This window comes from Bufo gargarizans, chromosome 6 (assembly GCF_014858855.1).
Source record: "Bufo gargarizans isolate SCDJY-AF-19 chromosome 6, ASM1485885v1, whole genome shotgun sequence".
NCBI lineage: Eukaryota > Metazoa > Chordata > Amphibia > Anura > Bufonidae > Bufo > Bufo gargarizans.
Genome location: NC_058085.1, coordinates 276,383,556 through 276,396,690, shown reverse-complemented (window position 1 = coordinate 276,396,690; position 13,135 = coordinate 276,383,556). Strand labels below are relative to the sequence as shown.

The 13,135-nt window shown below is 50.0% G+C and overlaps 1 long non-coding RNA gene across 1 annotated transcript in view; it reads left to right on the top strand.

The window, feature by feature from the left end:
- The window catches only part of LOC122941508, a 132,818-nt gene extending 130,108 nt beyond the window's left edge, over nt 1-2,710 (top strand). Inside the window, exon 2 of the long non-coding RNA XR_006390462.1 lies at nt 2,672-2,710. This is a non-coding gene — a long non-coding RNA (uncharacterized LOC122941508). The remainder of the gene's footprint in view (nt 1-2,671) is intronic.
- Nucleotides 2,711-13,135: the final 10,425 nt, after the last annotated feature.

Genomic DNA, 13,135 nt, shown 5'->3' with positions numbered 1-13,135 from the left:
AGACCAGCTAGAGCAGCAGAACTTTATTTGGGTTAATCAGACGCACTTAAAATTATGGCAGGGGTATGCTGACTCCTATTTAACATGATTTTGAATGTGATTGCTTAATTCTGAACACAGCTACATCCCAATTATAAGAGGGTTTGCACACTTATGCAACCACATTATTTTAGTTTTTTTGGTTTTCTTCTCTCCACCTAAGGCCTCATGCACATGACAATATTTTTTCACTGTCCGCAAAACGGGGTTCCGTTGGTCCGTAATCCGTGACCGTTTTTTGGAGGATCCACGGACATGAAAAAAAAGTCGTTTTGGTGTCCGCCTGGCCGTGCGGAGCCAAACGGATCCGTCCTGAATTACAATGCAAGTCAATGGGGACGGATCCGTTTGACGTTGACACAATATGGTGCAATTGCAAACGGATCCGCCCCTCATTGACTTTCAATGTAAAGTCTGGAGTCCCTTTATACCATCTGATCAGCGTTTTCTCCAATCCGATGGTATATTTTAACTTGAAGCGTCCCCATCACCATGGGAACGCCTCTATGTTAGAGTATACTGTCGGATATGAGGTACATCGTGAAAACTCATATCCGACAGTATATTCTAACACAGAGGCGTTCCCATGGTGATGGGGACGCTTCTAGTTAGAATATACTACAAACTGTGTACATGACTGCCCCCTGCTGCCTGGCAGCACCCGATCTCTTACAGGGGGCCGTGATCAGCACAATTAACCCCTCAGGTGCCGCACCTGAAGGGGTTAATTGTACGTATCATATCCCCCTGTAAGAGATCAGGGCTGCCAGGCAGCAGGAGGCAGACCCCCCCTCCCCAGTTTGAATATCATTGGTGGCCAGTGCGCCCCCCCTCCTCTATTGTAATAATAGGTTGGTGGCACAGTGTGCGGCCCCCCCGCCCACCCCTTCCTCCCTCTATTGTAATAATTCGTTGGTGGCACAGTGTGCGCCCCCCCCTTCCTCCCTCTATTGTAATAATTTGTTGGTGGCACAGTGTGCGCCCCCCCGGTCCCCCCTTCCTCCCTCTATTGTAATAATTCGTTGGTGGCACAGTGTTCGCCCCCCCGGCCCACCCGTCCCCCCCTTCCTCCCTCTATTGTAATAATTCGTTGGTGGCACAGTGTGCGCCCCCCCTCCCTATATAGCATTAACAACATTGGTGCCCAGTGTGCGGCCTCCCCCTGATCATTGGTGGCGGCGGAGTTCCGATCGGAGTCCCAGTTTAATCGCTGGGGCTCCGATCGGTAACCATGGCAACCAGGACTACAGTAGCGTCCTGGTTGCCATGGTTACCAATCGGAGCCCCAGCGATTAAACTGGGACTCCGATCGGAACTCCGCTGCCACCAATGATCGGGGGGGGAGGGGAGATGGGAGGCCGCACACTGCCACCAATGTTGTTAATGCTATAGAGGGAGGGGGGGCCGATGGGGGGCACACACTGTGCCACCAACGAATTCTCACAATAGAGGGAGGAAGGGGGGGATGGGGGGGCGCACCACTGTGCCACCAACGAATTATTACAATAGAGGGAGGAAGGGGGGGACGGGGGCGCACACTGTGCCACCAACGAATTATTACAATAGAGGGAGGAAGGGGAGCGGCACTGGCCACCAATGACATTTTAACTGGGGAGAGAGGGGGTCTGCCCCCTGCTGCCTGACAGCCCCGGATCTCTTATAGGGGGCTATGATATGCACAATTAACCCCTTCAGGTGCGGCACCTGAGGGGTTAATTGTGCGGATCACAGCCCCCTGTAAGAGATCGGGTGCTGCCAGGCAGCAGGGGGCAGTCTTGTACACAGTTTGTAGTGTATTCTAACTAGAAGCGTCCCCATCACCATGGGAACGCCTCTGTGTTAGAATATACTGTCGGATATGAGTTTTCACGAAGTGAAAACTTAGATCTGAAAAAGCTTTTATGCAGACGGATCTTCGGATCCGTCTGTATGAAAGTAACCTATGGCCACGGATCACGGACACGGATGCCAATCTTGTGTGCATCTGTGTTTTTTCACGGACCCATTGACTTGAATGGCTCCGTGAACCGTTGTCCGTCAAAAAAATAGGAAAACGGCACAACGGCCACGGATGCACACAACGGTCCTGTGCATGAGGCCTAAGGCTGAGTTCACACGGGCGAGATTTCCGCGCGGGTGCAATGCGTGAGGTGAACGCATAGCACCCGCACTGGATCCTGACCCATTCATTTCAATGGGGCTGTATACATGAGCATTTTTTTTCACGCATCACTTCTGCAATGCTTGAAAATCGCAGCATGTTCTATATTCTGCGTTTTTCACGCAGCCCTGGCTCCATAGAAGTGAATGGGGCTGCGGGAAAAAACGCATTGCATCCGCAAGCAAGTGCGGGTGCGATGCGTTTTTCACTGTTGGTTGCTAAGAGATGTTGTTTGTAAACCTTCAGTTTTTTATAACGTGCGTGAAAAATGCATCAAAACGCATTGTACCCGTGCGGAAAAAACTGAACAACTAAATGCAATCGCAGACAAAACTGACTGAACTTGCTTGCAAAATAGTGCGAGTTTCACTGAACGCACCCTGGACGCATCCGGAGCCAATCCGTCACGCTCGTGTGAAACCAGCCTAAAAGATTTCAGTTTGTTTTTCAATTGAGTTGTACAGTTTATAGGACTGCAGACAACTGACACACCTCACACAAACTCCTGTCTCTCTGCCTGGAAAAACGACACTAACAGCCAAATTTTTGTGGGTGGAAGGTCGGTCACAGCTTTATTCTTATTCATTATTTTAGACTCAATCCTTTGAGAATAACCATCAACTATAAACTGCCCGGCCCAAAGCCGGTCCCCGGAGTGCGAGAAGCGCTATGCCACACCAAACATTGGTGCGCAAGTCCGCCTTCCCCTCCGTTGTAACTCTTGTAATCCTCCGACCTCCTGCTGTGACTTAAATCAGATCTGAAAAGAAACATGCAAAACAATCGGAAAAATAACCAAAGGGAGGGAGGGGGGGGGGAAGCTTCCTTCCAGAGGTGCCGGAGACTAAGAGGCAGGACACAGGGATGACCCTCCTTTTTATTAACTCTAAGGGTGGTATCTTCACCCATTACCCCGCCCCCCCAAGGGAGGGGGGGAGCGAACACCAACAACCAGCTATGTAGCTTTAGCAGAAAGACAGTGGGATTTTAACTCACAAACTGCCAGCAGTGTCTGCAGTCCGGCGCGCCTGCGTTATACACTGTGGCGCTAGTAGACTGCAGACAACTGACACACCTCACACAAACTCCTGTCTCTCTGCCTGGAAAAACGACACTAACAGCCAAATTTTTGTGGGTGGAAGGTCGGTCACAGCTTTATTCTTATTCATTATTTTAGACTCAATCCTTTGAGAATAACCATCAACTATAAACTGCCCGGCCCAAAGCCGGTCCCCGGAGTGCGAGAAGCGCTATGCCACACCAAACATTGGTGCGCAAGTCCGCCTTCCCCTCCGTTGTAACTCTTGTAATCCTCCGACCTCCACGGAGGAGCCCGTGTACCTCTACACGGCGCTCCGACCCCCACCCAGCAAAAACAAGGCTTGCTTAACCCCATCCTGCAGGCCAGAGAGGAAAATGTCTAAGCGAATATCATTGAGGTGCACACCACCGGGCCGCATCAAACGCTGGTCGTCACCCTCCAGCTGGTAGCGGCGAATAACTACTCCACCCCGGGATCGAACAGAACGGGATATTCTAGCATTAATGGACCTTCTGGCCCTCTCAATTGAACCGGAATCCCTCGCACCCTGCCAAGTGACCCTGGGGATCATCTCAGACCATCCAATAACCACTTCGGGAAAGAAAGAAGGAATTCTTTCCAAATCCGCTCTAATGAGGGTAATGAGCTCTGCTACTTTCAGCAAGCAGAGGTCATTACCCCCAGCATGGTTTACCAGAATCACAGGGGAGCGTGCAAGCGTGCTGAGGTGAACCGTTTCCGGCAAAACCTGCGACCAGCGAAGGCCACGCCAAATGACTTCCACATTCTGGAAACCCAGGCACCGACCGCCGGGTCTTGATTCAGCTCTCTGACAAGCCCAGAACAGGTACGAATGCCCCACAAAACAGACCGTGGGTCGAGGGGAATCTGCAAGAAAATTAAAGCAAGTCAGGGCGGACATAAGACACAAAACAATTAGACTTCCAGCGACCAATACGTTGCACTTCAGCATCAGGTAACCCCGCCCTGGCAGCCTCCGTCGCCGCGCCAATCCTGAAAGAATGTGACCCATAATCCCCGGCAGGCAACCGAGGACAGTTAAGCAGCGCCGGAAAACCGAGCAAAGTTGAAAGCGGGTGAGAGGGGAGGACGTTGCATGGCATAAAAACAAGGGGCATGGAGGGCGAGATGCCGCGAATTCCGAGGTCGCCGCGACTGGGCAAGCAGGGCCGGGAATGCGATATAACGACACGCTAGAACCCCGGCCAAAATATCAGTTTTTTTTTTGACCGGCGGAGGCGAATGCGCACCAAGGAATCCGTAATAAGGACATCCTCTTGCAAAACACCCCCTGGCTGGAACTTGGACGGGGGGAGGAGCTCGCTTATCCGAAAAGCTCAGAAAAACGCAAGGCAAAATGCAGCGCAAAACAACAAGACTTCTTGCGGGGAAGGGCAAGCTTGTTGCGAGGCCTGAAGCAGTTGGACCAGTAGATGAAATGAAACCGGGCGCCGATGCTCTTTGCGCACAGCCCTTCCGCACAGCTCTTTCCGCACAGTCGATGGTTACGCTCAGACGATCCGACACAGAGGAATGGACCAGATGGGTCCCTGCTAGCGCTACCCAGCCAGCCCAGGCCTTACCATAACCCGTCCAGGGCCTAGGAGCCACTGAGGCTCTGATGAGAGGAGTCACTCGCTCAGCGGGATGTCCCAGAGATGGGCCGGGCACATGGAGCCCTCCGGTGAAGCTGCTGGCACTAGGGTCCGGAACTCCTGCCAATGAAATGAGAAAGCGCATCAGCAGCGCTGTTAATGATACCTGGAACACGAGAGGCACGAAAATAAATATTATCCTGTAAACATCTTAACACCAGGTGCCGAACAAAGCCCAAACCGGGGGGGATGAGGAAGACAACCGGTTAACGCAATGAACCACAGATATGTTATCCGTGCAAAAACATACCCTCCTATTTTGTAGCGAAGGTCCCCATAATTCGATGGCCACTATAATGGGAAAAAGTTCCAACAAAGTAATATTGGAACAAAGGCCCGCCGTGCGCCACTCCTGAGGCCAGGGAGATGCGCACCACTGCGTACCTAGGATGGCACCAAAACCGACAGAACCCGCCGAGTCAGTAAACAGGGACAGGTCGGGCTGGAAATATCCGGGAGCTGCCAGCACGTATGGCCGTTGTAAGAAAGCAGAAAACTGCGCCACCTGAAAGTCCCATTTAAGCTTGAGCGTTAAGCGTACGTGACACAATGTCCGACTTCGCCAATGAAGCACCCCGGCCTGCCGCTCTCAGTAAAGAGACTGCCCTGTCAAAGGAAACACAGGAGATTGTAGCGTCCTCCTTAGAAATCCCGTCATTGACAGAATCGCCTTTGGGGAAGGACAAATGATGTCTAAAAACTGCCCAATGGAGAAACCCGGATATTATCAAAAGGAGGGATGAAAAAGGGGCCAACTATTCTACTTAACTCAACCTGCTTCCGAATTTTAGACTGCAAAACCTCTGAATACCGGGGGGCACACGGAAGGTTGCCCGCACAGCTAGGGCGGCAGGATAACCAAAAAGGGATGGAAAAACCGAAGGAAAAACCAAACCTAAGCTCAGCGGAAGCCCTTTTATTGGGGTACAGCTCTAGCCACGGGGACATCTCTGCTACGCTCACTGAGCTCTTTTGCGGTAGAGGATGCGTTGGATCTGGCCGGCTGCTGGTTAGGGCATCGAATGGCCGCATGAGATCCCCCGCAGACGGAACACTCATGTTTGAATTTACATAGAGAGAAGAACCTACAGTGGCCTTCGTTATACATCCAGCAGGATCCTGGCCTGCGGATTGACACAGGCCCCTGACCGCTGGAAGTGGGGCCGGGGGCCGCTGACTGAAAGGGCACAGATTTTTGTGACAGCATCAGTCGCAACCAGAGGTCTGTGGATTTGACACCCCAACCGATATGCGGTAGAAGCGCCAATCGCCTACGGAACTCCTCGTCGTAGCGCCACCAGGCGGAACCGCCGTGGGACTTATAGGCGCTATAAACGGATTCCAAATACAGAAATAATTCACCGCAGCGCTCCGGGTGCTTCTGTGCCATGACATAACCCAAGACCGAGAAGGCCTGTAGCCAATTACCCATGGTGCGCGCCACCTTGGGCCGGCGATCGATGAACCTGTCTGAATTGGGGGAACGCTCTTTATCTACAGTATGCTGGTCTACAGTAACTAATGACCAGATGTCTATGTATTGGTTAGCCCAAATTTTCTCCATAGTGTCCATGTCCAAGTGCGCCCCCAAAGGAGACAGGCCGCAGAATAGCGATTCTTTATGATCACCTGCCCTAGGCGGGGCAGCAGGAGGGGGCTTACCTGCAGCAGCATTACTCCCGTCCAAGTGCGACAATAAAGATTTAAGTACCGGGACCAACTGAGGACCCAAAGAGGCCCCCCAAGCCCCCGTAAAATTCAACTCACCAGTAGTAGAAGGACCTGGAGGTTCGACTGGAGTGATTGGAGGATTCGGATCCTGAACCGCGCTGGCCCGGCTGGCCCCGCGAGAAGACCGTGCAGCTGATGCATGGGCACCCCTTCTGCGTCATGAATGAGACCTGCCAGCGATATCGCTGCAGGAGCTGACCTCCGATGATGAAGGTGACCGCCAACGAGACGATCTGGAGCGGGCACTTCTGTGGGACCGCCGCGCAGACCGTGAACGATGACGGGAACGACGTGGATGACAAGCTGCCGACCTGCGCCGATAACGGCGGTCGGATACATCAGATGAGCACCTTCTGGAATTGGGGCGTTCCCCCATATGCGCAATAGGGGCAGAGACCCCAGTAGGGGGCCCTAAATGTGCCATAAGCGATGAGGAAGTGGTGGGATTGGCTACAATAAAGTCAGGCAGGGTGGCCTGAGTGGGATTGGGGGGTAGGGGGAGTGGGTTGGCAGGAGCATTAGTGCAACTGTTGGCACTCCCAGGAGCCTGTGCCTCGGTAGAGGGGGCATCCCTGGGCTCATCTGCAGATGACACATTGGAATTTCTATTGCCCATAATCCCTGGGGTGACAGTCTGCAGCAGGGAGCTGAGGAGAGAGGAGCTTGCCTGCCAGGGAGCGGGAAACTGCTGAGGACTGGAGGGGGGCGGAGCCACAGACCACGCTGCCGGAAGCACTGACTGCACTCCGGCCAGCTCTCTGGAAACATCGCTACCCAGCTCAGTAACACAGGTGAGCGCAGCAGTATGCTGCGCTGCAGGGACCTGGGATGCCTGGGCACTTAGTGCCAGAGTGGGGGCAGAGATCACAGCAGATGTGGGCACACTAGCAGTGTTACTAGGCACTAGCACAGGCAAGGGGACAGAGGGAGCTCGGGGGTTAATGAAAGAAGCAGGGGGCAGGAGACCAGAACGTGCTGCAGGCTGAGCTGATAACACTCCTGCACACACGCTGGAGGCTGCGCCCCCCCCCCGCTTTGCGCCCCCCCCCCCCCCCGCTTTGAACCTCTCACACGTGGAGGAGGGAGGGAGGGAGAGCTGAGTCTGCCTAGGGCTCTAGTACGCCGTTTAGGGCGGCCAGAAACTAAAGAGTCCCCTGCAGGCATAGCAGGAGGGGGCTCCTGCAAGCCAGCAATGAGGGATGTTAGGAAAGCTGGGTTTTCCTGGACTCTAGCAGCTAGGGCTGCCAGGAGGGCTCTGTCGTCGGCCATACCTTGTTAGGAAGCTTCCTTCCAGAGGTGCCGGAGACTAAGAGGCAGGACACAGGGATGACCCTCCTTTTTATTAACTCTAAGGGTGGTATCTTCACCCATTACCCCGCCCCCCCAAGGGAGGGGGGGAGCGAACACCAACAACCAGCTATGTAGCTTTAGCAGAAAGACAGTGGGATTTTAACTCACAAACTGCCAGCAGTGTCTGCAGTCCGGCGCGCCTGCGTTATACACTGTGGCGCTAGTAGTCACATTAATGGTGGAAAAAGTTCTGAAATGATTTATCTTTGTCTCATTTTTTTTTACATCACAGAAACCTGACATTTTAACAGGGGTGTGTAGACTTTTATGTACCTTTCTCTGCAGCAGATAATGTATACACTGATCAGCCATAACATTAAAGTGTACTCATATCACCCCACCTTTTGGCCAGTCAAAGAGGGACACTTATGGCTCATTGTGTATAAGATCCAATCACTGGCATTTCCTGCCATGTCGAGACAGTAGCAAGGAGAGGGGGGGGGGGGACCAGGGACCCGTAACAGTTACAGGGACCCGTAACTGTTATAACTGCAGCACTGGAGAATCGGTAAAGCGGTCTAACTTCCGCAATTTTTTTACAGCATGTGCAGCCCCAGTGCTGGAATACCCCACACAAAACTGATCTAATATAGACATTGTAAGGTCCGCAATCGCCCAAATAATGATGATATATAAGTTGAGGTGTAATCGCTAGGTAGGAGCCAGACAGATTGGTGAGCAGTTTAGCAAGTTTATTACCCAGGTCTAAAAGACGGACATTTAAAGAGGTTCTCCGGGTTCAGAGCTGAACCTGGACATAACCCCTTCTTCACCCAGGCAGCCCCTCTGAGTTAAAAGTCCATGATATGCTCTGATGCTTAATCGGTTGTCTCACTTCAGCAAGTGGCATTGATCATGTTAATACAAGCCACTTACTAATGTATTGTTATTATCCATATAGCTTCCATTTCTGGCTGGATTCTTTTTTCCATCACATTATACACTGCTCGTTTCCATGGTTACGACCACCCTGCAATCCATCAGTGGTGGTCGTGCTTGCACACTATAGGAAAAAGCGCCGACCTCTCTGGTGGCCGGGACGGTGGCAGTGCACATAAGCTAGTTCTTTTTCCTATAGTGTGCAAGCACGACCACCACTGATGGATTGCAGGGTGTTTGAAACGAGCAGTGTATAATGTGATGGAAAAATAAATCCAGCCAGCAAAGGAAGCTATATGGATAATAACAATACATTAGTAAGTGGCTTGTATTAACTTTCTCTACATAATAAATGCCATTTGCTGAAGTGAGACAACCCCTTTAAGCATCTGAACATTTCATAGACTTTTTCAGCAGATTCGGTGACGTACTGGGTCTCTGCTAGGCGGGGGCTTGCCCCTGTAAAATGGCTAAGGCAGCCTTAAAGCCCGCCCATTTGTGCCGGTGATGTCACCGGCAACACTGCTACGTGGAACCCTCCACCTTGTAGTGTAAAAATGTAAGCAAAAAAAGTCCTTGTCCTGCTCGATTCAGCACAGGGCAACGGAGAGCATTAAATGTTCCGATGCTCATCTCAGAGGGACTGGAGGGGTGAAATGCAGCACGCAGCTGGGAGCGACGTGAGCCAGTGGGTCCCTTTGAGATGTTATAAGTGCTTAAAAGTTTTTGTTGTGACGCCAGTTGCATTTCAGCAAGGAGGGACTAGGTCCCCCTAAGTAGTTGGCACTGGTGGTACCCAGGTGTAGGAATGCCAGAGTGGTGTAAGGATTGCCTATAGTGTCCCTTGAGGTGCGGCTTTTGCACTTGCCATGGTGCTCCTACCTGGATATCCGGAACCCCAAGCGTGGTCGTCCGCAGCGGTGCAAATGAAATGGTTAGGTGGTGAAGGAAGAGGGTGAAATATTGAGTCCAGACTTTTATTGTAGTTGAACACAGCTTTACTTGAGTAAACTTTCACCAAGGAACAATCTTCCAAACTTTATCTTGGTTGTTAGGAGATTTTGGCATAAGTTTTGGCTGGCAAACACAATCAGCATTGCTACATCTGTACTCTTCAGCACTGCTATATTAGCTGGGTCAAATAGAAACTTCCTCTCTTCTGCTGAACTTAGCTTTCTGCAGTCTGGCTTTATCTTTATCTTGATCTGTATCTTTTATCTTTATCTTTACCCAGGGAATCTTTCCTCCTGACTCTGAAGCTCTTTACTTCTCTCTCTTTGGCCTAATCGAGCAGACAGTGCTCTGCTGGCTAGCACACAGCCATCCCCTTACAGGGGCTAAGCTGGACACAACCTCTCCCCAAGATGGGATAGGGTAGACTCACTTCTGCAGGCTCGTCCAGGAGGAACGAGGGCCTGCTGCTTCCCCTTACAGGGGGTAAGGTACTCTGACCTTACTCACTAACTAAAACTCCTCCCTCTCTAGAGACGGCTGGAATACACTAGAAGGTTCCACTCCAGGGAAACTAGCTCTGCCAATACTGCCGCCATCTGCTGGTAGACCAGGTACATTACTCTTAAACAGTCATTTGCAAGGAAAATAACTATACACATTTTGCAGGACATGGCAATAAGTATGCAGGATGACGCAGGGTACACCATAGGATAGAGATGGGGTGAAAAGAGTGGTAATGCCCCCTTGTGGGGCGTTACAGAAGTAGGGGTTATGTCCGAGTTCAGCTCGGAACCCGGACAACCCCTTTAAGTAGCAAAAAAAAGAGACTTGGGTCAAAAAGTGGGAATGTCCCTCCAAAAGAGGGACACTTGGGAGGCATGTGTACTTATTGTTTCAAGGGTATTTCTTGAATAAACTTCCTTGTGTGTACTTGAGGAATAATATAACATCTGGCTATTATTTGACCTGAGATGACAGCTCTAGTGAGATCCAGAGTGGGTGACGACTAGATGTTAGATGTCTCTCATACACGGCACACATAGAGGGGAGGAGATTCCGCTCCTCTATCCTTCTGAAACGATCCCCTCAGAAGAAGCAGCTTGAAGGACTCTATACTGCAGTACTGAACATTGCAACAACTTTATTTTGAGTGCTGGAGCCATTCTTTCTATTTCTGAACATTGTTTGCTATGAATCCAGGACTGGGGTGAAATAGAAGACTTACTAGAAGCAGCAGCCTCTCTGTGTCTCTCTCTCGCTCCTCCTCCCCCTCCTCTATCCATAGAAGTCTATGGGCAACAACTGCAATCTGATTTACTGTGTACAGATTTTATCAGTGAGTTGAGAGTAAGTGATAAGTGCAGGAAGACACATTTTTTCTAAGTTTCTTATCTTCAATAATAATAACCCTCCACACACCATGAGAGTACCCCAAAAGTACCAGATTAAATACAGTGAGGAACAGAAGTATTTGAACACCCTGCGATTTTGCAAGTTCTCCCACTCCCAAAACATAGAGGGGTCTGAAATTCACATTGTAGGTGCATTCCCACAGAGAGACAGAATAAAATAAAAAAATCAGGAAATCACATTGTATGATTTTTAAAGAAGGTATTTGTCTTGCACTGCTGAACATAAGTATTCGAACACCTGAGAAAACCAGTGTTAATATTTGGTACAGAAGCCTTTGCTTGCAATTACAGAGGTCAAACGTTTCCTGTAGTTATTGACCAGGTTTGCACACACTGCAACAGGGATTTTGGCCCACTCCTCCACGCAGATCTCCTCTAGAGCTGTCAGGTTTTGGGGCTGTCGCTGAGCAACACAGAGGTCCAGCTCCCTCCAAAGATGTTCTATTGGATTTAGGTCTGGAGACTGGCTAGGCCATTCCAGAACCTTGATATGCTTCTTATAGAGCCACTCCTTGGTTATCCTGGCTGTGTGCTTCGGGTCGTTGTCATGTTGGAAGACCCAGCCACGACCCATCTTCAATGCTCTGACTGAGGGAAGAAGGTTGTTGCTCAAAATCTCACAATAAATGGCCCCATTCATCTTTTCCTTATTACAGTGCAGTCGTCCTGTCCCCTCGCAGACAACCACCCCCAAAGCATGATGTTACCACCACCATGCTTCACAGTAGGGATGGCGTTCTTGGGATGCAACTCATCCTTCTTTTTCCTCCAAACACAACGAGTGACGTTTAGACCAAAAAGCTCTTCTTTGGTCTCATCTGACTACATGACTTTCTCCCATGCCAACTCTGGATCATCCAGATGGTCATTGGCAAACTTCAGACGGGCCTGGACATGTGATGACTTGAGCAGGGGAACTTTCTGTGCAATGCATGATTTAAAACCATGACGGCGTAGTGTTCTACCGACAGTGACCTTTGAAACTGTGGTCCCAGCTCTCTTCATGTCATTGACCAGTTCCTCCCTTGTAGTTCTGGGCTGATTCCTCACCTTTCTTATCATCAGTTATACCCCACGAGGTGAGATCTTGCATGGAGCCCTAGTCCGAGGGAGACTGACAGTCATCTTTAGCCTCTTATATTTCTAACAATTGCTCCAACAGTTGATCTATTTTCACCAAGCAGCTTGGCAATTACCCCGTAGCCCTTTCCAGCTTTGTGGATGTCCACAATTTTGTCTCTGGTGTCTTTTGACAGCTCTTTGGTCTTGCCCATGGTAGTAGTTGGTGTCTGACTGACTGTGGGGTGGACAGGTGCTACTAAGTTAGATTAATGAGTGGAGTAGAGATGGACTTTTTAAAGGCACAGTAACAGGTCTTTCAGAGCCAGAATTCTTGCTGTTTCTCAGGTCTTCAAATACTTACAGTATGTTCAGCAGTGCAAGACAAATACATTCTTTAAAAATTATACAATGTGATTTCCTGAATTTTCTTTTTTAATTCTGTCTCTCAGAGTGGGAATGCACCTACAATGTGAATTCCAGACCCCTCTGTGATCAAATACTTCTGTTCCTCACTGTAGGTCGATCATTGAGTATGCGAATGCCTTTAAAAAATAAAAATGTATTTTAACCAACACAAAGTAGCAAGTAATTGTGAAGTATATAGAAAATTTTACATGGTTTTCAAAATAAATAAAATAATAAAAAAAAAATCTGGAAAGTGTGGCATGCATTTGTATTCAGTCCCCTGAGTCAATACTTTGTAGGACCACCTTTCACTGCAATTACAGCTGCAATTCTTTAGGGTATGTCTCTACCAGAGGCTCCATCAGAGGCTGACATTTCTGCCCATTTTTCTTTGCAAAATAGCTCAAGCTCAGTCAGATTGGAT